Source organism: Chionomys nivalis, chromosome 8, assembly GCF_950005125.1.
Source record: "Chionomys nivalis chromosome 8, mChiNiv1.1, whole genome shotgun sequence".
Taxonomy (NCBI): Eukaryota; Metazoa; Chordata; class Mammalia; order Rodentia; family Cricetidae; genus Chionomys; species Chionomys nivalis.
Window position 1 is genome coordinate 96,533,475 of NC_080093.1, and position 27,060 is coordinate 96,560,534.

The 27,060-nt window shown below is 41.4% G+C and overlaps 1 protein-coding gene across 2 annotated transcripts in view; it reads right to left on the bottom strand.

Moving 5' to 3' along the window:
• Fam168a (family with sequence similarity 168 member A) overlaps window positions 1-27,060 on the bottom strand; it is a 138,588-nt gene that overhangs the window by 30,474 nt on the left and 81,054 nt on the right. The gene's annotated exons all lie outside the window — the stretch shown is intronic.

Below are 27,060 nucleotides of genomic sequence, written 5' to 3' on the forward strand. Positions count from 1 at the left end.
TTTTATAAGCAATACATGCAATATGTCTGTCTCTGCACTGTAGAATGTTAACTTAGGTAATATATCCTTCTGGAGTCTCTGATAGAGTTGAAGACAGTTATAGTTTTTCTTAGTTATGATAAAAGATAAATTAGATATGAAACTCTAAATTCACAGACAAAATATGGATGATAGAATATTTCCTTTAATTTTACCAGATATAAATAGATTAAATATTGTGACTGTAATTCTTGCTTCATATCTGTTTTATGTAATTTTACTATGTGAAAGTTAAAACTTTCCTTTTTATTTCGACAGAAAAGGGGAGATGATGTGGGATTCCTCTCTGTAGGCTAAGAATATGTTTTATTACCACTGGTTTATAAAGAAGCTGCTTTAGCCTATGGCAGGGTGGAATACAGGTAGGGGGAAAACTAAACTGAATGCAGGGAGAAAGATGATGGAATCATGCAGACACCATGAAGCCAGCCAAGAAGCAAGCTGCTAGGTAACAAACCATAAGCCCCGTGGTAAAATATAAAGTAATAGAAATTTAAGATGTAAGAGCTAGCTAGGAATACACCTGAGCCATTGGCCAAACAGTATTGCAATTAATGTAGTTTTGTGTGATTATTTGGGTCTGGGTAGCCAGGAAACGAAAGCACAGTCTCGGTTTACAAGTTTTGTTACCTATTTTGTTCATGCAGTTTTCTTTTATTATTATCATATTTATTTTGTGTGAGTGCACACATGAAGGCATACACTTTTATCCACTGAGCCATCTCATCAGCCCTCAGATAGTTTTTAATATATTATTTATTTTAAAAAATAAAATAAGTTCTACTTGAAAATATGTACATGCACACCACACCACTGCACATGTATGGCAGTTAGAGAATAACTTGGTGGAGTCAGTTCTCCTTCTGCTATATGTGGAATCCAGGGATCAAACTCAGGTCACCAGGTTTCTGTGGCAAGTGCCTTTAACCCACTGAACCATCTAGCCAGCCCTAGACACTCCTATTGTTTTGAAATTCTCTAATGTACTAACTATAAAATTTGCCATTTTAACCACTTGTTATTGATTAACTGCTTAATGTCCCTCCACAGTCTGACACCTGGTCGCCATCTGTCAGCACTGTTCTGGGAAGTTGCAGAACCTACGAGATCTAGGTCACCAGGAGGGGCAGGCCTTGAGGGCTATAACTTGGCTCTGCTTTAACACTCCCTCTTGGTTTCCTAGCTGCTGCCTCACAGATCATGCCAAACACAATCCTTCATTGCTACAAGGGTCTGTATTTGATGTGGGAGTCTTCTGTTTTGTGTTGATTTCATTGGTTAAATAAAGAAACTGCCTTGGCCCTTTAATAGAACAGAAAATTAGGTAGGCAGAGTAAACAGAACAGAATGCTGGGAGAAAGAAGCCGAGTCAGGCAGTCACCATGATTCTCCCACTCCAGACAGACGCAGGTTAAGACCTTTCCTGGTAAGCTACCTCATGGTACTACACAGAATATTAGAAATGGGTTAATTAGGGGGCTGGAGAGATGGCTCGGAGGTTAAGAGCATTGGTTGCCCTTCCAAAGGTCCTGAGTTCAATTCCCAGCAACCACATGGTGGCTGACAACCATCTGTAATGGGGTCTGGTGCCCTCTTCTGGTCTGCAGGCATACATACAGACAGAATATTGTATACATAATAAATAAAAAAAAAAAAAGAAAGAAAGAAATGGGTTAATCAAGATGTGAGAATTAGCCAATAAGAGGCTGGAACTAATGGGCCAGGCAGTGTTTAAAAGAATACAGTTTCCGTGTAATTATTTTGGGTAAAGCTAGCTGGGCGGCGGGAAGCGGCCCGCTGCTCCTCATCACTACAGACTGGCGCCCAACGTGTTAAACTGGATCCATATAAAACCTGAGAGAACTTAACGCAGCTTTTTGCTGTTTGTGGGTGGCATGCAACAGAGAAAATTTCGTGACTCGGCAGCCTTAAAAAAAAAAAAAAGCAAAAAAAAAAGCCATGCGCGGTTTTAAAACGCAGCTTCCTGGGCCCTGCCACCAGTGCAAACTCCGGCTATGGTGCGTTTGTGGGCCTGGGTGTTTGTGCTCCCGCTCGGGACTGGGAATAAAGTACTCTGAGACCATGCCTGCGTTCCCGCCTGGGCAGACTTTGGGATCAGGCTTAAGCAGGCAGGAGAGCAAATTGGAGAGAGGTGGAGCCAACATCCAGAGCAGCCTGCTGCTCTGCAGCTCAGAGGCCACTGATTCGGTCACAAGCCTCCACCATGCTGAACTGTGCTGACCCCAGGCAGGACCGCTTGTAATTACCATAACAACAGTGCAGTTAAGGTTTAGACTGGCAGTAAACAGGCAGTACCATATTACCCCTACAGGGTGCAATTTAAGTTTTTAAGAAATGCTTAACATTTTAAGAAATGCTCCTGGATAGTAAAAAAATTACAGATTCACAATAGGACAGATTCAGACATAAAAGACCTCTATGGGTCACAATGTTGGATGAGTGTACGTGGGCTTGGGAGAGAGAAGAAAAAGAATATAGAAAATAAAGTTGATGGGGGCTGGAGAGATGGCTCAGAGGTTAAGAGCACTGCCTGCTCTTCCAGAGGTCCTGAGTTCAATTCCCAGCAACCACATGGTGGCTCACAACCATCTGTAATGGGGTCTGGTACCCTCTTCTGGCCTGCAGGCATAGACACAGACAGAATATTGTATACATAATAAATAAATAAATAAATAAATAAATAAATGAAAGAAAATAAAGTTAATGTTAAAAAATGGGTAAAGTCTTTAAAGAGACAGAGTACAGATAGTTATAGATTAAAAGAAATAAAGAAAAATAAGCCATGTAAAAATGGAAAATTCACAGAGTCTGGATTATGTACACTGTGTTTTCTTTAAAATTTTTGACTGTGAAGGAGCTAAGTACAGAGAAACATTTCATTACATGGGCTGCCAAGCTAAACCAGAATGGATATAAGGGTATTATGATTTCAGAATTTGGGTCTAAGGATATGATGCTTTCGAGAGGGTGTTCTTTTGTTTTCACAGAGGACGAGACCCTGTTAATTGCTTCTACCCCAATATGGTATGATAGACCACGCCCTCCTGAAAAGTTGCTGTGAACACCCTCAAAAAATTACTTCGCTCAACTGCCAACCGAGATAAACCTGGCACACAGGTTATACCCTAAACGATCTGATTAACAGCGCCCCCATTCAGTTTGAAGCAGTTTGGAGAGAAATAACTGCGCCCATGTTCCCAAATATTGTTTATAAATGTTCTTTTACAGCCGGGCGGTGGTGGCGCACGCCTTTAATCCCAGCACTTGGGAGGCAGAGGCAGGCGGATCTCTGTGAGTTCGAGACCAGCCTGGTCTACAAGAGCTAGTTCCAGGACAGGCTCCAAAGCCACAGAGAAACCCTGTCTCGAAAAACCAAAAAAAAAAAAAAAAAATAAAAAAAAATGTTCTTTTACATTTAAAGGGGGATATGATATAGATATGAATAATTTGCATTGATGTGGATTTTAAGGTCAATTTTGTCATACAGGCAAAATGCTCAATCAATTAATAAAAAAGGAAATAAAATCAAGAGGCAATGTTTGTGGGCATATCGATATTATCTGACTCATTACAACAATTTGCCGATTTTGTCTCTGCTGTCCCAGCCTTTCTTTTGAAGGTAGAGGATTTTCTCTCCCTTACATTTCTGTCTTCTTCTATTTCAACTTAGGAAATTTCTCAATCTCTCACATATTGAGTTTTCAAACATGGCTGCCAGAGAGTGTTGCTGGGTTGTTGTTATTGTTGTTTGTTTTGTGATAGGATCTTCCTTTGTAGCTCAAGCTAGTCTAGAACTCATAGACCTTTTGCCAATCCTTGTGCATGTGTGAGCTCTTCACCAGCTTCACAGGGCTAGTTCCAAAGTTCACCATGAATATATACTTTAGTATCTACTCTGTGTCAAACACTGGATTAGAGAACTGTATCAATGCATAAAACAAACATGTTTGCTCTCATGGGGCTTATATTCTAAAGGAGCTGGAAAAGGCACTGGAAAAATACTAACAAAATTCTGAGTATAGATAAAAGAAAGCAGGAACGGTAAGAATATAAAAAATACACTGGAGTAAACTGGGCAGTGGTGGGTCGCACCTTTAATTCTAGCATTTGGGAGGCAGAGTTCCAGGCCAGACTGGTCTACAGAGTCATTTCCAGGACAGCTAGGGCCACACAGAGAAACTTTGTTTTGAAAAACAAAAACAAAAAAAAAAAAAAAGAAAGAGAAAATGCACTGGAGTTAGGTCACTGAAATATTAAACAATAATCAGGGTAAAATATACTGAGAATTTCCATATCCACAGGTTTGAAGGAAACTATGTGGTAACTAAATAGACAGTGGTAGAAAAAGTCTCTTAGATCAAACCAAACCCTAAGTCGCGAGGTGTAATTATTTTCCCTGGCTCACAATTTAAGTGTAACAGTCCTTCACGGTGGGGAGGTCCTGGCAGGAGAATGAGGCAGCTGGTCACACATGCATGCAGAGAGGTGGTGCCACCCGCAGTCAGGGTCTATCTTCTCACCTCAATACCAGTCTAGAAACACCCTCAGGGAGGTCTGGCTCTTACATGGATTCTATTTCCTATCAAGATGGCAATTATAAAAATGGGGCTCAGACCAGGACAACAAAGTGGACTGCATACTTTACCACGATACATCCAGTAAGATAATCAAGTTCAACTTGCACTAGCAGTGTGTAAGTGCCCACCTAACTACTCCTTGCAGATTTTAACAGCTCACTGATATTCTGACTAATAGTGGAAAGCTGGTTCTAAAAGTCACACGCCTTTAATCCCAGCACTAGGGGAGGCAGAGGCAGGCAGATCTCTGTGAGTTCAAGGCCTGGTCTACAGAGTGAGTTCCAGGACAGGTTCTAAAGCTACAGAGAAACCCTGTTTCGAAAAACAAACAAACAAATCAAAGATAAAAACTTTTTTGTGATCTGTAAATATTAGAGCTTTAATAATGTATCTTTGTTAATATGCTAGCCTGTGATTCTGAAGAAAATTCATCATTTTCCCCTGATCTGCTTTAGAACTGAAGTAGCTAATTTGTCACTTACTTACCAATCTAGAGATGTGCCATTTCTCAAGAAAAGAATCAAGGGGTGTAATCTGGGAGCTAAGTGACAGAAATCTACATTCAGCTTCTTGTAAGAGATTTTATGCCACAGACAACCACGTTTCTATTTTGTCATTTCAGATGACTTTTACTTTAGAGGAAAACTACAGGACCATCCTTCAACGTTTTTATTTATTTATTTGTTTGTTTATTTGGTGGCAGGGACTCACTATGTAGCATGTGCACCTGTGTGTAGGTTCCAAGAGAGGCCAAGAAAGGGTTATCGGATCTCATGAGCCACCAGATGTGGATACTGGGAATCAAACTTGGGTCATCTGGAAGTACAGTAAATGCTCAAAGCACTAAACTAGTTCTCCAGCCCCTTTTAATTAAAAAAAAAAAAAAAGTGAATGTGTGAGTGGAGTCAGAATGTTTCTCATTCTGCCATGCAGTCCACAGGAATAAAACTCAGGACTTCATGCTCTGATCCATGGAGTACCTTCACCCATCATGCCATCTCACTGGCCCAGAACTGGAAGGCTTATTCATAACATTAGGTAGAAATAAAAAGTGTCCAAATAGTAAAAGAAATGCCAAATAATCATTGTTTGCAGGAAATGTGATTAAAAATAAAAAATACCAAAAGACTAGTAGAGATTTAAAAAATGAATTCAGTAAAAATTTCAGTATACAAAAATCAACATGTAAAATTTAGTAGTGCATTTATACACCAGTAACAGACTTGTTGGCTTGTTGGAAATGAAATCAAGAAAGCAATCTCATTTACACTAGTTATAAAAATAAAAAAGAGACTGATTATCCAGAAGCTTGGTAGTTTTTGGGCCAGCTAGTAGGAGTATGCAGTGCAACAGGGTAAACAAGAGGGACCATGCCACAAGTGACCTTCACATACATACATACAACAGGATAAACAAGAGGGACCATGCCACAAGTGACCTTCACATACATACATACAACAGGATAAACAAGAGGAACCATGCCACAAGTGACCTTCACATACGTACATACAACAGGATAAACAAGAGGGACCATGCCACAAGTGACCTTCACATACATACATACAACAGGATAAACAAGAGGGACCATGCCACAAGTGACCTTCACATACGTACACACAACAGGATAAACAAGAGGGACCATGCCACAAGTGACCTTCACATACATACATACAACAGGATAAACAAGAGGGACCATGCCACAAGTGACCTTCACATACATACATACAACAGGATAAACAAGAGGAACCATGCCACAAGTGACCTTCACATACGTACATACAACAGGATAAACAAGAGGGACCATGCCACAAGTGACCTTCACATACATACATACAACAGGATAAACAAGAGGGACCATGCCACAAGTGACCTTCACATACGTACACACAACAGGATAAACAAGAGGGACCATGCCACAAGTGACCTTCACATACATACATACAACAGGATAAACAAGAGGGACCATGCCACAAGTGACCTTCACATACGTACATACAACAGGATAAACAAGAGGGACCATGCCACAAGTGACCTTCACATACGTACATACAACAGGATAAACAAGAGGGACCATGCCACAAGTGACCTTCACATACGTACATACAACAGGATAAACAAGAGGGACCATGCCACAAGTGACCTTCACATACATACATACAACAGGATAAACAAGAGGGACCATGCCACAAGTGACCTTCACATACATACATACAACAGGATAAACAAGAGGGACCATGCCACAAGTGACCTTCACATACATACATACAACAGGATAAACAAGAGGGACCATGCCACAAGTGACCTTCACATACGTACATACTCTTATACTCCCACTCTCCTCTACATATTACACACACACACACACACACACACATACACACACACACTTTTTAAAAGTGAAAATGACGATTGTATTCTCAACACAAAGACTTCTGCCGTTAAAAAACCAAACCAAAAACTCTCTAGTCTTTCAAATTAAAAGAAAACAAGAGAAAAGACATAATTTACAATCTATCATGTTACTGATGTGATCTTTGCCCCAACTCTATAAATGATTATTAGCTCCGTCTCTGAGATGAAGACACTGAGACAAACCCTAGACAGCTAATGAGCAGACTGGAGACAGAGTTGACCCTGAATGAAGCAAACCCCATCTTAATCCCTCCTCCTATTGTAAGAGTAAAATGGCACAGTTCCCCCCCAGGGGTGGCAGAGAGCAGCAGGCCACAAGAGGGCAACCAGGTCCCACCACCCGAGGCCTCTGTAGGTCCCAGGAGGGTGGGAGGCGGCAGTTGAGAGACCTTGGTGGGTCTTTGGTGTAGCAACTGGTCCCCCGTGAAGCAGCAGCGGTGAGAGACAGAGACGCATAGGAACGCCATGCAGAGAGAGGGTTTGGGTATAGTTTATTCAGTGGGTTATGGGAGGAAAGGGAAGAGAGAGGGAGAAAGAGAGAGACAGAGAGAAACAGAAAACAGAGAGACAGAGAAAGACGGGAAAGAGGAGAGAGGAGTCACCTCTTCTGAAGAGAGACAGAGAGACAAGGCAGTGAGAGCACAGGAGGAAGATCTGCTTGCCCTGGCGAAGGGTCTGATGGTGGACGGGGCTTGTCTCTTAAAGGGACAGGACAGACCTACCCTTCCTGTCCTGGCTAGTTTTAAATAAGCTAAAGTCAAAGTCAGCAGAGAAAATGACTTTAAAATATGCCTCCATAAGATCCAGCTGTAGGCCATCTTCTTAGAGATTGATGGGGAGGGCCCAGTCCATTTTGGATGGTTCTATCCCTGGGCTGATGGTCCTAGATTCTATAAGAAAGCAGGCTGAAAACCAGGCAGTGGTGATGCATGCTTTTAATCCCAGCATAGGGAGGCAGAGGCAGGCAGTTCTCTTGTGAGTTCAAGGCCAGCCTGGTCTACAGAGGGAGTTCTGAACAGCCAGAGCTATCTTGAAAAACAAAACAAACAAAAAATGAAAGCAGGCTGAGCAAGCCACACAGAACAAGCCAGTAAGCAGCACCCCACCATGGCCTCCGCACCAGTTCCTGCACTGTTTGAGTTCCTTCAATGATAAACAGTGATATGTAAGTGTAAGCAAATAAACCCTCTTCTCTCCAAGTTGCTTTGATCATGGTGTCTCACCACTTTAGTAACCCATGATGTGGGATGTCCTCTGTATGTGCTGTTTTCATTGGTTGATGAATAAAGCAGTTTTGGCCAATGGCTTAACAGACTAAAGCTAGTTAGGAAGTCCAAACAAAGATAGATAGATAGATAGATAGATAGATAGATAGATAGATAGATAGATAGATAGATAGATAGATAGATAGATAGATAGCACCAAGTAGAAAAGATGCCATATAGTAACCTAAGGAGTAACATGCCACACCTGTAAGCCACAGCTTGTGGTAATACACAGATTAATAGAAATGGGTTAATTTAATAGTTAGAGCTACCAGTAAGAAGCCTAAAACACTGGTCAAACACTTGTAACTAATAGTAAGCCTCAGAGTGGTTATTTCATAAGCAGCTACGGGAACTAGCAAGTGGACCTGATGGGTGGAGAGAAACCAGTTCAGTGGGATGGGGCAAGACCCGTCTAGGAGCCCAAAATAAGACTTCCTAGAACACAAGTACATTCGGTATAAACCTCTAGATCTGATTGCTGCTTACTTGGCCAAATTTTTTACATTTCATCTTCAAAACAAAACAAAAAACAGAAAATTATTTTGGAAAGTAAAAAACTGTGGAGTGGGGATGGCTGGTTTGGGGGCAGGGTCTCTTTATGTGACCCTGGCTGTCTGGAGCTCTCTAGGTAGATCAGAGGGACCTTTGCCTCAGAGTCAATTTTTTCAAAGATGCTTCTAGGTGTTTTTTTTTTTTTTAAATGTTTTTGTTTTAAAGGCTATTTTGTTTCCCACTTGGTGGCTTTAAAACATACAGATCATGCTCCTATTACTAAAATGTATCATCCAAGCACTGAATCACAGAGTTGGAGGAGGTCCTGGAGAAGACGGAGCCCATTTGCTATGTAACAGCGCCTCTGCTGGCACCCTTTGTAATGGGTGCTAAGAACCTCTTAGGGTAGTCAGGTCTATTGGAGAGTTCTGGAGGTTGAAATTCTTTACTTGAAGAATCTCACTCTGAAAGTTCTCTCGGTCACTGGTTCAATTCGACCCTCACGGCCCATCTGTTCCCTCTGCTCTCACACAGCCTCAGAGACATATGAGGGTATCAGATATTCTGATGATGCTTTCTAGTACAAATCTACTTTCTTCTGACTGCTTTCTTCTGACTAGATTTCACATTTTCTTCTCTTAACAATTAAAACTTTCTTCCTGCCTCATTCACTTTTCTGTTGATGTTTCCCCTCCTTATCTGAACTGATATGACTAGACTCTGGTGATGGTAGTAAGCCTCACTGTGACTTCTCCTATCTCCTCATCACTGGTAGGGTTAATCTCTACTGTCACCTGAATAGATTTAGAGTCACATGGAAATACATCTGATCATGTCGAGGAGGGTGTTTCCAGAAAGGTCTAAGTGAAGAGAGGAGTCCTCCTCTGAGTGCTGGAGAGAACACACTGATGAGCGGAGTCCATCTCACTCTGCTTTCCGCCTGAATACAATGTTACCAGCGACCTTATACTCCTGCTGCCCAAATCTGCCTACCATGATGGACTGTACTCTGGAACTCCTAGCCAAGATGAGCCCTTCTTTCCTAAATTGCTTTTGTCAGGTATTTTTTTTTCTTTTGGTTTTTTGAGACAGGGTTTCTCTGTGGCTTTGGAGCCTAACCTGGAACTAGCTCTTGTAAAGACAAACAGGTCAATATAGCTGAAGTTTACATTATATAGTGGCAAGAAATGAACATGTACATCGAGGGGCAGACTACAGAGAGATGAGAGCCAAGACATGGAATTTATTACTAAATAATAAGAAACCGTTGAAAGGCTTTATATTTGTGAGTTTCAAGTTTATACTTTATAAAAACTGCCCTAGTTGCAGAATGAAGGGAGTTTGGCATGGGACGTTCAGAGAATGAAGATCTCTGATAGGAAGTTACTGTTACAGCCCAAAGGGAGAGGCAATGGGATAGAGAATTAAAGTCAGAGACAGTAAGGACCTATAAAGTTGGATTCTGAGAGTAAAATCTCGTTTTGTAGTTTTGTATGCTGAGAAGCTGCAGAACAAGATGGGAAATGTCCTAACTGCAGGATTTTCAGGGTTTTTCCTTCGTCAACACATGAAAACGATAAATTGAATGGGCTCTGATATGTTATAGCAAAAAAAATGGCTCAAGCCGGGCGGTGGTGGCGCACGCCTTTAATCCCAGCACTTGGGAGGCAGAGACAGGTGAATCTCTGTGAGTTCAAGACCAGCCTGGTCTACAAGAGCTAGTTCCAGGACAGGCTCCAAAGCCACAGAGAAACCCTGTCTCGAAAAACCAAAAAAAAAAAAAAGGCTCAAAATGAGGTTCTTATGAGCCGAGAGGCTAAGCCGCTGAGCGGATTAGGCAGGTGATAATACAGATCAGGCCTAAGGTGCAGTTCTGTAGTGCAGGCTTTGGGCCCATTCACTAGACCTGAATCATAGGCAGACAGTATACGGGATTCAGGGCCCACCCAGCCAGCCTCACACAGGATTTAGCAAGTTCTAGAGCAGTGGTTCTCAACTTGTAGGTCATGACCTGAATGGAATTTCACAGGAATCACGTATCAGATATAGATATCCTGCATATCGAAATATTTATATTTAGATTAATAACAGTAGCAAACTTACAGTTAGGAAGTAGCAATGAAAATAAGGTAATGGTTGGGGTCAGCACAGCGTGAGAACTGCAAAGGAAGGTTGAGAGCCACTGCTCTGAGGAAACAGGGCTGTGCTCCACAGTGTCTCGTCGTCAAGGAGCCACCACACCCACACTCTCTCCACTAAGTCTCAGTTGAAAAGGGTGTTAGCGTCTGAGGCACTATCATCACTACCATGAAAATGGTCTACGTAGATAATCAATATAAGTGTTCTAGATAAGTACAAGGCCAAATGTGTGCTGTTCCTCAGGGAGAAAATTGTTTAACCAATCTAAAAATATCTCTAGAGTTCTTATCCACTGGAAGGAAGAAAGTTTAATAGAAAGCAGATGGCCTGTTACTCTACCTCCAACCAGGGTATACTTCCCTTTTACTCCCTGTATACAAAAGCACTTGAAAGTGCTTAACAATGAAAGGTTGTTGGTGAATGGCCCCTGACCTCTGTGCAACTATTTTCTAAATAGATAAAAGAGCAAGGTCGATTTTACAAATTGATAGTTTGGTCCATGAATTTCTTTTCCCTCTCAGGTTGACTATTTTATTTCATTATTCTATTTAAAGAGATGCAGCAAAGAGGGGACTACTGTTCACATTTAATAAAACATACTTTTCCATATAAAAATAAGTTAGACTTCTCCTTCTCTGCACATCTTGCTTCTCCAATTTTAGAAATAAAACAAGCACACCTATAATCTCAACAATCAAGACGTTCAGGTAAGTACATCAGAAGTTCAAGACCAGCCTGGGTTACACAGTGAGAGTAAAGCCACCCTGCGCAACAGAGCAAGCCCAGTCTCAAAAGAAAAAACAAAACAAATAAGACTCTTACTTAAGCTGGTGGTGTGTCTATTTCAGCACCCAAAAAGCAGAAGTAGGACAGCTGAGAGTTGGAAGACAGTGAGACCTCTCAATAAACTAAAAGTCATACACAAAACAAAACTTTAAAATCATTAGGAAAAGAAGTAGAAAAATAATACTTCTTGGATAAGACAAAAAGGAAGAATCATTAATGGGTGATAAATCTAAGTCATCAAAATATAAAACTTTGTATGAAAAAAGATGACATCAGAAAACTGAACACTACGGAGACAGAAGACACTGTAATATACACCACACAGAACTGAGGTCCAGAATAAAAGTTCAGATTTCAACAAGAAATCAAAACCATCTATTAGAATCTAATCAAGCAATTCAGAGAGAGAAAAAAATGAGTTGACTAGGGAGGAGAAAAGGAAAAGATATTCAGCCACACCAGTAACAAGTCAAATGCAAATATATCGAACACATTATAATTTCAAACCTATCAGACAAGAAAAGAAAATCAACAGCAAATGTCAGTAAGCATCTCAAATGATATCAATATTTTGTTGAAGAATTTGACATGTGTACCCAATGGGACATTATTTTCCGGTCTTGTGATATGTGTGTCTGGTTTGGGCATCAAGGTAATAATTGGCCTTAGAATGAATTAGAAAGCGCTCTTTTTTATGTTTTATATTTTGGAAGTTTGCAGTGTTCTCAGAGAACTAATTTCTTATTTGAATACTTGTTAGATCTCAATCTGGTCTCTATTGAAAGTTTCTTGATCACTATTTTTTTTATTAATCATAACAGGATTTATTACTCAAATTGTCCTCTTTTCCTCCATCTTAAACAACAATACATTTACAATTTGAAAAGAAGACAATATTTTACTGATGTAAGGTTCAACTTATCTTGTTTGAGCATCAGTGAGATGGCTCAGTGTGAAATGTCTGTGGTTTTAAACACTGTAACCTGACCATGGTCACCATGTGAAGATGGCCAAAAGATCCCACAAAGTTATCTTCTAGTCGCCAATAACTGCCATGGCCTACAAACCCAGAGTCACATTACAGACACATACAAAATAATTTTTTAAAAACTAATCTCATTGCTGTTATAGTATCAGGCATCTACAGATAATCCACTAAGGCAGTACTTCAAGATGTGACAAATGGAAAAGTCATATGGACATGAAGAAGAAAACAGAAAATGAAATAATATATAAATATCCATAGCATGCCAGGCGGTGGTGGCGCATGCCTTTAATCCCAGCACTTGGGAGGCAGAGACAGGTGGATCTCTGTGAGTTCGAGGCCAGCCTGGTCTACAAGAGTTAGTTCCAGGACAGGCTCCAAAGCCGCAGAGAAACCCTGTCTTAAAAAACCAAAAAAAAAATCCATAGCACATCAAGCTGTGAGATATAGAGTTGATTGCTGATTATCCTGCTTTGAATACGCATATGAGGTATTTACTCTTTCTTAAATTCTCTAGTCTTAAGTATTTTAACATTAATATCGTTAAAAAATGTTATATCACAACAACAGAAAAGGCATAAACACACATTCGTAAACTTTTACAGCTCTGTAACATGATGGGCCAGGCCTGCTTGTTGTTGTTGTTTTCTGTCCCGCCCGGTACCCCACAACTGTTTAGCCCCAAAGAAAATCACACATAGGTCTCCATAAACTATGAGCTGATTGGCCCATTAGCTCTAGCCTCTCACTGGCTAACTCTCACATCTTGATTAACCCATTTTTCTGATCTATGTTAGCCATGTGGCTCAGTACCTTTGTTCAGTGGGGCAGATCACATCCTGCTGCTTCGGTGTTCTGGGCAGGAGTAGGAGGAATCAACTTCCTCCTTTTCAGAATTCTCCTGTTCTCATTGCATCATTTCTACTTCCTGTCTGGTTTTCCCGCCTATATTTCCTGACTGGCCAATCAGCGTTTATTTATAACATGATTGACAGAATACAGACAATTCTCCCGCACCACAGCTGGATTAGATATTTAATATAACTGAAGAGCAGTGTGAAATCTAAAAGGGTTACATCATTATTTAAATTTGTAGGGCTTGCCGGGCGGTGGTGGCGCACGCCTTTAATCCCAGCACTTGGGAGGCAGAGGCAGGCGGATCTCTGAGTTCGAGGCCAGCCTGGTCTACAAGAGCTAGTCCCGGGACAGGCACCAAAGCTACAGAGAAACCCTGCCTCGAAAAACCAAAAAAAAAAAAAAAAAAAAAAAAAAAATTTGTAGGGCTTTTCTTCATATGAGTTTGCAGGTTCAAACAAAATAAAGGATATTATCATGCTTGTACAGATTGCTGACAGTGTCAGCATTTCTTCTCCAGAATAAACACTCCTGGGTAACCTAATGAGTGCTGGCTGAGGATGACGCCAAATCCTTTATGGACAGAATCACTTCAGTACTGGCTTTATACATCCTCAAAGAGTACTATAATATGAAAAGGCTTTAACAGATTGATTGTGCACTAAAAGCTTATTTCTGCAGAAAAGCTACCATAATAAAATTAAAAAAATACCACACTGATTATATTTACAGGATTTCTGTACAGTATATTTTCTCATGAATTTGAAGACATGATACGTGCAAAGGCTTTATCACATTAGTCACATTCACAGGGTTTCTCTCAAGTATGTGTTCCTTTATATTTTTGAAGATTAATGTGACTTGTAAAGGCGTTACCACATTGACTACATTTATAGGGTTTCTCTATGTGTTTTTTTTTTTTTTTTTTTTTTTTGGTTTTTCGAGACAGGGTTTCTCTGTAGCTTTGGAGCCTGTCCTGGAGCTAGCTCTTGTAGACCAGGCTGGTCTCGAACTCACAGAGATCCGCCTGCCTCTGCCTCCCGAGTGCTGGGTTTAAAGGCGTGCGCCACCACCGCCCGGCTCTCTATGTGTTTTTATGCCTTAGAAGACTACTGTGATATGTAAAGGCTTTATGACATTGATTACATTGTGTTCAATTGATTACATTGATCCCATGTGTTCTTTTATGCGTTTGGAGAAGATTCTGGTATTAAATTACTGATTACCTTCATAGGGTTTCTCTTCAGTACGTGTTCTTTCATGAATTAGAACATTACTATGACATGCAAAAGCATTACCACAGTGATTACATTTGTAAGGTTTCTCTCCTGTATGGATCACTAATTATCTTTGTCAAAGTCTATTTAGTTTTTTTTGGGGGGGGGGAGGTGTTGTTCTTTTTTGTTTTGTTTTGATTTTTTGAGACAGGGTTTCTCTGTGTATTTCCTGCCTCTGACTACCCGAGTGCTAGGGTTAAGGCAGGTGCCACCACCACCTGGCTTTGTTTTGTTCTTCATTTTGTTTGTTTTTTATTTTGTCATGAGTCAGTGTTGACATTTTTGTCTTTCTAGGAATTTGTTCATTTCACTTAGGTGTCTCCTGTGTTAACATACAAATTGCCTCATAGCAGTCCCTCACATTTATTTTTACTCTAAAGCTGATAGTAATATCCTCTGTATCACTCATTTAAAAAAAAAAAAAAACCAGAATCTTACTGTATACCTTAAATAAACCTTAACTCACCATCCTTCCACAACCTCCCAAATTTTGGAATTACAGGTATATATCTCCATGATTTAAAATATATTTTAAAATATATTTTGTTTTATGTGTATGAATGGTTTGCCTGCACGTGTGTACCATATGCATGCAGTACCTGAGGAACCCAGAAGAGACATCAGATGGACTTGCTTAGAGTTACAAAGGGTTGTGGGTGTTATGGTTTTCTGTCTCTTTAAGAGATAAGCCATGCCCACTCCCTCCCCCATCCACTGACGCAGGCTGATCTTCAGCTTCCAGTCTTAGCTAGCTCTCTTTTCCATCTTCCTCTCAGAGAGGCAGCTTTGCTTCTGCCTCTCTCCCTACTTCTTCACTTCACCCCTTCTCTGTCTCTTTTTCCTCTCTCTCTCTCTCTCTCTCTCTCTCTCTCTCTCTCTCTCTCCCCCCTTCTCCCTTCATAATCCCCTAAATAAATATTCAACCTCACTCTGCATGTGGTGTATATCCATGTCTCTGTCTCCTGCCCACCCGCCATGTGTCTCCCTGCCTGGGACCAGCCACTGCTGGGGACCGGCAGCCATCTCTGTTGCTGGGGCTGAAATAGGGAAGTAGTTGGTTCCCACCTAAAACAAAAGTTTAAGGATACAACTAGGTCCAGTTCCCTTTACGGAAATAACTTGGGATTCCACTCAGGGAGTGGTTTGCCTAGGGCGTGAGTCTAAGTGGAGAGCTACTGACTTTGAATTTGTATGTGAATACAGTCTTCTGTCTTACTCCTACATCTTGGGGTCAGGGGTGTGTTAACCAGTTGGAAATTAAACACAGGCGAATTTTCAGTACTCACTGAAAAATTCCCTCCCGATACTATCCTATGTTTCAGCATTTTATTATTTCATTTGAATCTTCGTATTCTTTACTATATTTCTAAATTCCCACACCTCCACTCTAGAAAGGGTATTTTTGTCAAGGCTGGCCCCCGACAAAAAATAAACCTTTTTTTTTTTTAAAAAAAAAAGTCAATTGTGTGACTTATCAACTGTCTTTCTCTCAACCTCATGTTTCCATGTATTTAAGCCTAGACCCAATCACAATGAAAGCTAGCTATTGATCAGTTTTTAATTGTGTACACACACGCAGGCATGAACACACAGGCATGATAAAAGCAGCTTGGCAAGGCTGTGGGGGTCAGAAGACAACTTGCTGAAAGCAGTTCTTTCCATCCAGTATGAGGATCCCAGGAATCAAACTCAGGTCATCAGGCTTAGTGCAAAGAGCCATTTTGCTGGTGTTTTCTTGAAACACTGAACACACTTTTTGGTACTGTTACATGTTTTTTGTACATTTAAACTAAATGACTACACATTTTTTGTTTGCTCAAGTTAAGGCAGGGTCTCACTATAAATCTATGGATAGCTTGGAACTTGCTGTGTAGACTGTGCTGGCCTGGAAGCACGTAATTTTTTTTTTTTCTTTTTTTTTTTTTTTCCGAGACTTTGGATTTCTCTGTAACTTTGGAGCCTGTCCTGGAACTAGCTCTTGTAGACCAGGCTGGTCTCAAACTCACAGAGATCCGCCTGCCTCTGCCTCACAAGCGCTGGGATTAAAGGTGTGTGCCACCACCCTCTGGTGGAAGCACAGAAATTTACCTGCCTCTACCTTCTGAGTGCTTGGATCAAAGACACTGCCAGCTGGGGCCCGTTTTTGAAAGTTCAACTCATTGAAGAAGTCCTAATAAGAAGGAAATATGTGCGGCATGTACACTAAGACTATGTTTCTAACAGATGGAAACATAAAATGTATAGATCAAAAACCCTTAGAGTATATCACCGTTTTAATACCTCTGGGGAAAGGGTGTTCAGAGTTACTAAGAGACCTGGGAAAGACATGTGAAAACAGCTAAGTATGTGTTTATGTTTACATAAAGTTAGCAGGTAAGACTTAAGCCACATCTATCTGATGACAATGAGAACAGGGGCTGTTTAATTTTTTTTTCTGTGAGTTATTTGGCCATTTGCCTCTTAACACAGAGGCATCAGCTGAATTGATTTTGTACAATGCAAATGATACTGTGAACCCTGTTGGATAGAATTAAAGGCGCACTGAAGTACAATTTACTCATGGCCTTATCTTAACAGCTGAACAATTAGGTCAATCTAATCTGAATTTTATTCCTTGGTTTATTATGACTTAATCAGTTGAAACTACAACAGGAAATCCAAGAGTTTACACAAAGGCAATAAGGTGAGAAGAAGAAGACCTCTCATCCTGAACAGCCCAAGGATCCCAGGCAAACCAGTTAACTACTCTACAGATCCAGAGATAGAGTCTAATCCAAACCAGTTAACTACTCTACAGATCCAGAGATAGAGTCTAATCCAAACCAGTTAACTACTCTACAGATCCAGAGATAGAGTCTAATCCAAACCAGTTAACTGCTCTACAGATCCAGAGATAGAGTCTAATCCAAACCAGTTAACTACTCTACAGATTCAGAGATAGAGTCTAATCCAAATCAATCTTGCCACTTGAAACTAAGAATTCATGCTCTGAGCTTCAGCTACTAAATATCGGGTTTGATCTGGTTTTGTGGCTAGATCCCAGAGCCCTTGTGCATGGTGTTTTCACTTATGTCCCAGTTCGTCTTTCTTCTATGAAAGAGCTTAGTTGCTTTGCAGAGCTGACATAACCACTCTAATAATGAAAGTCAAATAATGTTACTTATTACACATTGAATATTTATGCTAATCCCTTTATATAACTATCATTTAATCATCATGATGCGCTTGTGAGACAGATTCTATTATTTTTATTGCACAGATAGGAAAACGGCTAGAAAAGGCCATTTTGACTACACGGCAAGTTTAAGGCTAGTCTGAGTTACAAAGTAAGATCCTCTCTAAGACAGAAACAGAGCTAATTTACAGTGCGGGCTATACAACAATTTTATTTTTTTGGTTTTTCGAGACAGGGTTTCTTTGTGGTTTTGGAGCCTGTCCTGGAACTAGCTCTTGTAGACCAGGCTGGTCTTTAACTCACAGAGATCCGCCTGCCTCTGCCTCCCAAGTGCTGGGATTAAAGGCGTGCGCCACCACTGCCCGGCTTATACAGCAATTTTAAAGCTAACCTAAGCTATGGAGCAAGATCCTCTCTTTAAGACAAAAACAGAGCCAGAGCGAAAGGAAGACAGACGCGACCTGACTTTCCCAGGCACTGTGGTTGGCTAACTCATCACTCATTCTCAACCAATTTTGCCTTATCTGTCTTTACCACTGAGGCCAAAATACTTCTTTCCTAGACTTTCTAAAGCCCAAGAGAGCATGTAACTTCTGATCAATAACGTATACAAAAAATTCTGCTGGGGGAATTCTGGGAAGGCCTCTGCTTTACTAATGAAGGGGACGTTACTGATATCCCCTATACTCTTCAATTTTTTTCCCCATTATTCTTTTCATGTGTATGGGTGTTCTGTCTGCATGTGTGCTAAGTGCACTGCATCTGGTACCTGTAGACACCAGAAGAGAGAGCTGGATCCTCGAAACCGGAGCTACAAACAGCTGCAAGCTGCCATGCGGGCGCAGGATGCTGAGAGTGAAACTCAGGTCTTCTGGAAGAACTGTCAATCACTAACCACTTAGCCACCTTCTAACTCTGCACTATTTTTTTTAAGTTAATTACAGAAAACACACAATGCTATCACAGGCATCTCTGAGATCAAGAAGGAAAGCTAAGTCATGAGAATACTGGTTTTGAAATCACTGGCCTATCTAGTAAGTCAAAGCTGCCTGTACTAACCTCACCTTTGAACTTTTGGAGGGTGTGTATGCTGGGGATGGAACCACTCAGGGCCTTGCATTGATTTTTTGCTTATCTATATACTGCTAATCAAGTTTCCAGGAACACCTTCTGCTATTTAACAGACACACTGCCAAATGATGGAGCTGAGCTCAAACCTAGTCTGACTTAACTAAAGCTGTATAAAAAGACACTGGGCACTAGGTTTGGCAGGAAATGAGAATTCACATGATACAAATGACTAAAATAATATCAGTCACGCAGCCTGCTTGCTCAGCACTCCAAGCCTCAGTGGCCGCAATCCATAAAGCTACCCAGGAGGGCACTCCTGCAACCCCCACCCCAACACACACCACTGTGCCCAGACTTCTGGTCTGGATTTCAGTCAGTTCTCCCACCTTAGGTTTCAAGAAGAACGGAAGGTCTCTGTCCACCCCACCTGTATCGTAATGCCACCAAGGCACTTAAGCCTCCTGCCATGCGGATGTAAGTAATGGCGTTCTCAGCACAAACTTAAATCTCTCTCCAGCAGATAGAGGCTGTTGGAGGTAGCATGCAGGGTTTTTTTTTTTTTTTTTTTTTTTTTTTTTTTTGGTTCCTGTCCTGGAACTAGCTCTTGTAGCCCAGGCTGGCCTCGAACTCACAGAGATCCGCCTGCCTCTGCCTCTCGAGTGCTGGGATTAAAGGCGTGCGCCACCACCCGCCAGGCTGAAGTATAGTTTTATAATTTAAATAGGACCAAGGACAATTGATTTTTCTGTCACTTATGCTGGGAGCAGTAACAGCAAAAATCCGATTTGGACACTTCAATTCTTCCTCACCAGTTGAGCAATTTTCAAGTAATCACACTTCCGATTTTATGCAATAAGAATCCTTTAAAGCCAATTTTAGGGACTAATCATTTAGTTTTCCAAAGATGTACTAGGAAAAAAATAGAAGTGTTAGTTATCCTGTTGGAAACTGAGGCTTGCTCCCAGACCTCTCGATCTGCTGAGAAAAGGCGGTCAGTTCTCTGGACATGGCACACTCTCAAAGCTGTCTTAACTAAAAAGATTATGATATTATACGATATTATGATGGGAAGACTCCTAGACAAGTTCACAGAACTGGAAAACAGCAACTACCAAACATTCACAAAATCGTAGCAATGCGTGCCACAGTCATCTATAGTGCTTATCAGAAGTAGAATTTTCTGGGAACCATCTCCAGAGTTTTTTATTCATTAAGTCTGGGGTGGCTCTTAAGAATTTAAGTGTCTACTAAGTTTTTAGACTTGGGACAACAGAAAAATCACTGCTCCCAAGATGTTATCTCTAATGTAATTCAAGCACTAAGGAGGCAGAGGCAGAGGCAGGAGGATTTTGAGGTTAAGGCCAGCTTGGGCCACACAGTGACTCTGAAGACAATCTGAGCAGGGGGAATCTCCAGAGCTTGCTTGCCAGCAAACCTAACTAATCAGTGAACTTCAGGTTCAGTGACACCTTATCTCAAAAAATGAGGTGGAGAGTAACTGAAGAAGATATCCAGTGTTTGCACACACACGCGCGCGCACACACACACACCACATCCAAGTAAACAAAACTGTGTTTCCCACAGTTTATCTCTGCTCACTATAAATGATCAGAAATGATGAATACAAGGATAAAAAAGAGAAAATTATGTGAATGGAGTATAGACTGGAGACAGGAATGCAGATATAAACTAGATAATTCTGAGATTCTTTTCATGGTGCCCTTGGAGGTGTGGTACTAATCTTTTTTTTTTTTTTCTTTTGTTTTTGTTTTTCAAGACAGTTTCAAGCTTTGGAGCCTGTCCTGGAACTAGCTCTTGTAGAGCAGACTGGCCTTGAACTCACAGAGATTGCCTTTGAATCTTGAGTGCTGGTATTAAAGGCGTGTATTAAAGGCTGGTATTAAAAGCTACCACCGCCTGGCCGAAGAGTTGTGGTGTTAGTTCTTTCTTTTTTTAATTAATTAATTTATTTATTATGAATACAATACTCTGCCTGCATGTGTACCTGCACCCCTGAAGAGGGCACCAGATCTCATTGTAGATAGTTGTGAGCCACCATGTGGTTGCTGGGAATTGAACTCAGGACCTCTGGAAAAAGAGTCAGTCCTGTTAACCGCTGAGCCATCTCTCCAGCCTCCATGGTGTTAGTTCTTAAGGTAAACCTAGAGCAGCTGGCAAAAATGCGGGGTATAAATGCACTGGACAGTTTTGTCTGTTTACTTAGAGTTTACACTTCATCTTTTACTTTTTTTCTGACCTTGCTTGGGGCTTCAGCCTGTGCAAGCACTAACCTCCAGTACTAGAACAGACAGACACACTACTGTAAAATAAGCTTTACAGAGGGCCTCTAGACAAAGTATCTACTGCAGACTCTGAAAAGGCTTCATTATTAGCAATTCTATCACTTAGTCACTTAGTCTTTAATCAACCTAAATTCACTGAGCATTGATGGCTAACGACACGGAGTACCCCATTTTAAATACTTGCTGGCTCTGTGAAGGGGCTAAGCTCTTCATTTTTCTTGTACTTAAATGATTAAAACTTGGAGAGGAAAGGATTTATATTTCATCTTACAGCTTAACATGTCAATCACCTAGAGGAGTCAGGACAGAAACTGATGCAGAGGTCATGGAGGACTGCAGCTTACTTTGTCTCATATTTTGCTTAGCCTGTTTTCTTATAGCACCAGGATCACCGGAACAGAGGTGGCACTGCCCACAATGAACTGGACCCTCCCACATCAATCATCGACCAAGAAAACACATCACGGGCTTCCACAGGCCAGTCTGGTTGGGAAACTTCCTCCACACAGGTTCCCGTGTCTAAAGGACTCTAGCTAGTGTCTGCTCGACAGGAAGCTAGCTAGAGCATGCACACATGCTAGAAAGAACGCTGCCTTCTATATGGAGAATTACGTATTTTAACTGCGAGTCTCCACCATCAAGAGACCAGGCTACAGGACTTCTCAGGGCATCTAAGGAAACAGATAAACGGACGGACAAATGGGTGAGCTAACGTGAATGAACTAAAATCGGCAAATCCACAGAAACTGAAAGTGCACTAAGGTCACCAGACGCTGACTGGAGTGAAGGGTTTCCTAAGAGATGCATAATATATGATCAGGATGATGAAAAAACTTCGGGAAATAAAGGAAGTGGTCAAACAACTGTGAATGTGCTTAACGCCACTGAATCGTATACTTGAAAAGAGCTAAGATGGACTCAGGAGACAGCTAGGTCAATAAAGCGCTTGAGTGTGGTCCTAAAACCTATGTTAAAAAAAAAAGTTGGATTTGAAGGTGCAAGCTTGCAATTCCATTGCTAAGGAAGCAGAGACAGGCGGATAGCCGGTGTGGCCTTTGGCTAGTTCCTAGTAGGTGAGTTACTACCTCAAAAAGCAAGGTTGATGGCTCCTGAAACAGGACACCTAAGGGCGACTTCCGGCCTCTTCACATACACACATACGCACGCACAGACTCTCCGACTCTCTTTTTCTCCCTCCCCCTTCTCTCAAAAATGAGTAAAACAGGGAATTTTGCACTGTGTATGTTTTCCTATGATTTTTTTAAAAAGTATACTTATGCTGGGTTTGGTTGTGCAAGCCTATAAATTTAGCATTTAGGCTACATAGTGAAACTGTTTCTCAAAGAACAAAAGGTTTCTGTGTGTGTGTGTGTGTGTGTGTGTGTGTGGTGTGTGTGTGGTGTGTGTGTGTGTGTCTGCAAACACCAGGACTGGTAGAGTAACCTATGTGAGGAAAGAAGGAAATCTGGTTTAACACAACTCAGTAGTGGTGTTGACTCAAACTTCTAGAGTCTGACACCAGGCAGTTTATTTTAGCCATATCTAAGTACAATACAATTTTGGAAAGAAGTTTCTGCAAAGTCTTTTATGAAAAAGACATGTGATCTTTTTCATAAGAAAGGGTTCTAAACCAGGTGGCAGTGCACATCTTTAATCCAGCACTTGGGAGGCAGAGGCAGGCGAATCTCTGTGAGTTCGAGGTCAGCCTGGTCTACAGAGGGAGTTTCAGGACAGCCAGGGCTGTTGCACAGAGAAACCCTGTCTTGAATGGAAGAGAAAAGGGGGCTGGGGGGGGGGAGCTCTACAGCTTAAGGGAGTAGAGGAGGATCTGCTACAGAGTACATGTGACATCTCTCCTAAGGATGGGTTCTACTGACTGAGAAACAATGTTAAAGATAAAAACATAGGGAGAAAGAGTCTGGAATTCAGGTGTGGCCTGGTCCATCATGAGTAAGTAACTAAGTAAACACATGAAAAATAATAGCTCTTACCTAAAAAACTGCCAATGGAAACAATGTTTACAAAGTGCCTTGCCACCCTAATGATACTTAGGAATGGTAGTTATTACTGTAATAATGAATCACAGCAATGATAAATGGTATCAGTATTTGATGGGGGGGTGTTCAAGACAGGGTTTCTCTGTATAACAGTCCTTACTGCTGAGCCATCTTTCCAATCTTTATTGCCTGCTATTGTATGTGGTGTGGGTGTTTGCGCGTGCATGCATGCGTGCCACTACCACCCAGCTAATATGCTCAGTTTTAAACATAAATCTAAGCAATGTATGAGACAATAATGGAGATCTATGAAAGAAAGCTAGAATAAACTAATCTGAAGCTTAGAGAAAGTGTTTGCCACACTATAAATCAGCTTCTAGGTAGCAACTGAGCCCTTGGGCAGCACCAACTTTCAATGGGTGAACAGAAGAAAACCCTGAGAGGAGACTCAGGAACAGCTAAAGAAGTAAAAGAAAACAAAAATAAACAGAAATTTTGTAGTAGACTCAATAAAAGCAGGGGAGGCTTGCTTTAAGGAGGAAGGTGGGAAAAGGTTCATCAGATGGCTCAATGGGTAAAGGCACTTGCCGTCAACCCTGATGACCTGAGTTCAATCCTGGGAAGGACGAAACCAGTTCCTGCGAACTGCCGTCTGACATACACGTGTACTCTGACACGTGCCAGACCACAACAAATATATCTTTTTTTTATATTTAAATTAAAAAAAGAAGAAGTGAGGAGGGAGCTGAGGATGTAGCTCAGTTGGTAGTCCTTGGTTTGACTCTCAACACTGTATAAAGCAGACAAGGTGACTTTTGCTTGTAATCCTGGGAAGTGGAGGCAGAAGGACCAGAAAGAAGTTCAAGTTTGAAGCTAGCCTGAAATGAAACTATCCTTTCTGTTATGGATTTATTAAAAACGCTGTAGGATCTCCGGCGGCAGCAGGTAGCAGAAATGCTGCAGGTCCCCAAGCGGTGGTAGCGGCCATGTGGCAGCACGCAGCAGGCCCTGAGAGCAGCCAGTCCCAGGCAGAGATGGCTGCCTGTCCGGCTGCCTGTCCTGGAGCGGTGGCTGGTCCCAGGCAGGGAGACACTTGGCGGGGCAGGCAAGAGACATGGATAGGCACGACAGGCAGAGTGAGGTGTGGGGAGGGGGGAGGGAGGGAGAGAAGGAGGGGGGGAACAGAGGGGGGAGGAGGGGGAAGGGGAGAAGAGGGAGAGAGAGGCAGAAGCGAAGCTGCCTCACAGAGAGGAAGACAGAAAAGCAGAGCTCAGGTGGGAAGCTGAAGATCAGTCTGCCTCAGCGGATGGGCATGGCTTGTCTCTTAAAGAGACACAACAATCATTACACTATCCCTTCCAAACAAAGGAAGAAAAGTGGAAAAAGTAAAAAAGGGGAGGAAAGGAGCATTGAGGCTATCAATGACACAGAATGATCAAATTAAGATAAGGTCAACAATCAGTCCATTAGGTTTAATAATAATGAGAATAGCCATAACTACAGCAAGACCAGCTCATTCCATGAGGTTCTTCAGTGAAGTTGAAAAAGTTAAGAGACCCAAGGAGGCCTTCTCTGAACAGAGGAAACCGGTCTCCACATCAAAGGAGTGTTAGTTAGCAATTTCAGGAATTTGATTTCTTGGCTCATCTGAGCTGCTAATCACTGTGGTGTCCAAGGACACAGCCACGAACTCCAGAGCAATAAAAGCATTTATTTTGTAATTACAAAAACAAAAACTGTGGTTAGTTTGGGTTCTGCTGTACAGTATGACCTTGACGCTGATTACCAGTTGTTTTACTCAGAAAATAAAAGTTATCTCTTTAAAGCTGTTTTAAATATTGAATGAGAAAACCTTGGGGAAGTTCTGTGCAAAGAACAAAGCAGCAGGCTGGGGAAATGACAGTAAAGTGCTTACTCTGTGAGCAGAAGGACCTGAGTTTGGAACCCACGTGAGGCTGTAGCCGGTATGCTAATTCTGGGGAGGTGGAGACAAGAAGATTCCTGGGATTGGCTGACCCAGTGAGATCCATGTTCAATTAAAGAGCTTGTCTCAAAACAGTAGGGTAGAATGCAACTGAGGACAACCAATGCTGACACAAATATGAAGTACCGCTGTCATCATCTTAAAAGCTCTACAAAGTGATCAGAGACAGAGACAGACAGACAGACAGACAGACAGACAGACAGACACACAGAGAATTAGACAGGAGCTGGTCAATGGAAGAGACTATTTCTTAGCCATACGGATGTATCAGATCATTCACTTTATCTGTAGGCTGTCAACTTTATTAATTATTGAGGTCTTCAGTTGACAAGCTGATACATCTTTTTTGCTTGTTTGAGACAGGATTACAATATAGTCCTGGCTAACCTGTTAGTGAAAAACAAGGAGGAAGGAAAAGAAGGAATGGGGAGTTAGGAGTATCCAACTGTGGGTTTGGATTCCCCCCTGTGGGGGCTATGTTAGTGCTGAGGGACAACAGTCTTTCATCCTGTTACTTGTATTATTTTTAATAAAATGCTGATTGGCCAGTAGCCAGGCAGGAAGTATAGGCAGGGCGATGGCAACCAGGCAGGAAGTAGAGGCAGAGCAACGAGAATTCTGGGAAGAGGGAAGTTTCAGTCTACAGTTGTGACCCAGCCGCAGAAGAAGCAAGATGTGACTGCCTTGCCAAAAAATGTACCAAGTCACATGGCTAACACAGACAAAAATTATGGGCTAATATAAGTTATAAGAATTAGTTAATAAGAAGAGCCTGAGATACTGGACCAATCAGTTTATAATTGATGAAGACCTCTGTGATTTTTTGGGATTGAATGACTGACTGCAGGACCAGGTGGGACAGAAACCTCAGACAACACGTTTTTTCAGTTTTGTTTGTTTGGGGAGGATATTGATTTATTGTAGCTGGAACTGGCCTTGAACCCCCCAAGCCTTGCTGCCTCTATCTCCAGAATGCTGAAATTATAGGTATGTGCTAATAACACTAAGCTTAAGTATTTGTAGCAATTAGACATATTGTTTGCTACAGTTTGAAACCAGAAAATTCAGAGTACTACATTTGGTTCCAGGCAGTAGAGGAGTGGGAAGTACCCAGGACAGAATATGAGAAAAGGAAGAAGAAATCTTAATTATTTCCTCGTGGTGGAGAGACAATGAATACACAGGCCAGAGTGAAGAGTTAGGTATCAGACCCAGCTCTAACACAAATCACTTTTACAGATCACAAATTCTCCATCTTTTCCTTCATACAGTGGTAAATTAGTTTAAATACTTTATATGTTCTTATAATCTCATAATTATTTTCTAAATGTGTTTGGGGCCCATACAGCAAGTTGATGGCTGGCACTTACATTCACTACTCTTTGCCTTCTTTTCTTTTTAACTGATGGCTAGTTTTTTTTTTTTTAATTTAAAGATTTTATTTATTTATTTAGTATACAGTAGTCTCAGTGTTCTGTCTGTGTGTATGCCTGCAGGCCAGAAGAGGGCACCAGATCTCATTACAGATGGTTGTGAGCCACCATGTGGTTGCTGGGAATTGAACTCAGAACCTTTGGAAGAGCAGGCAGTGCTCTTAACCACTGAGCCATCTCTCCAGCCCCCTCTTTGCCTTCTTAAGAAGAAAGCATTCCAAAGCTTTTATTATGCTTTTCTTGAGG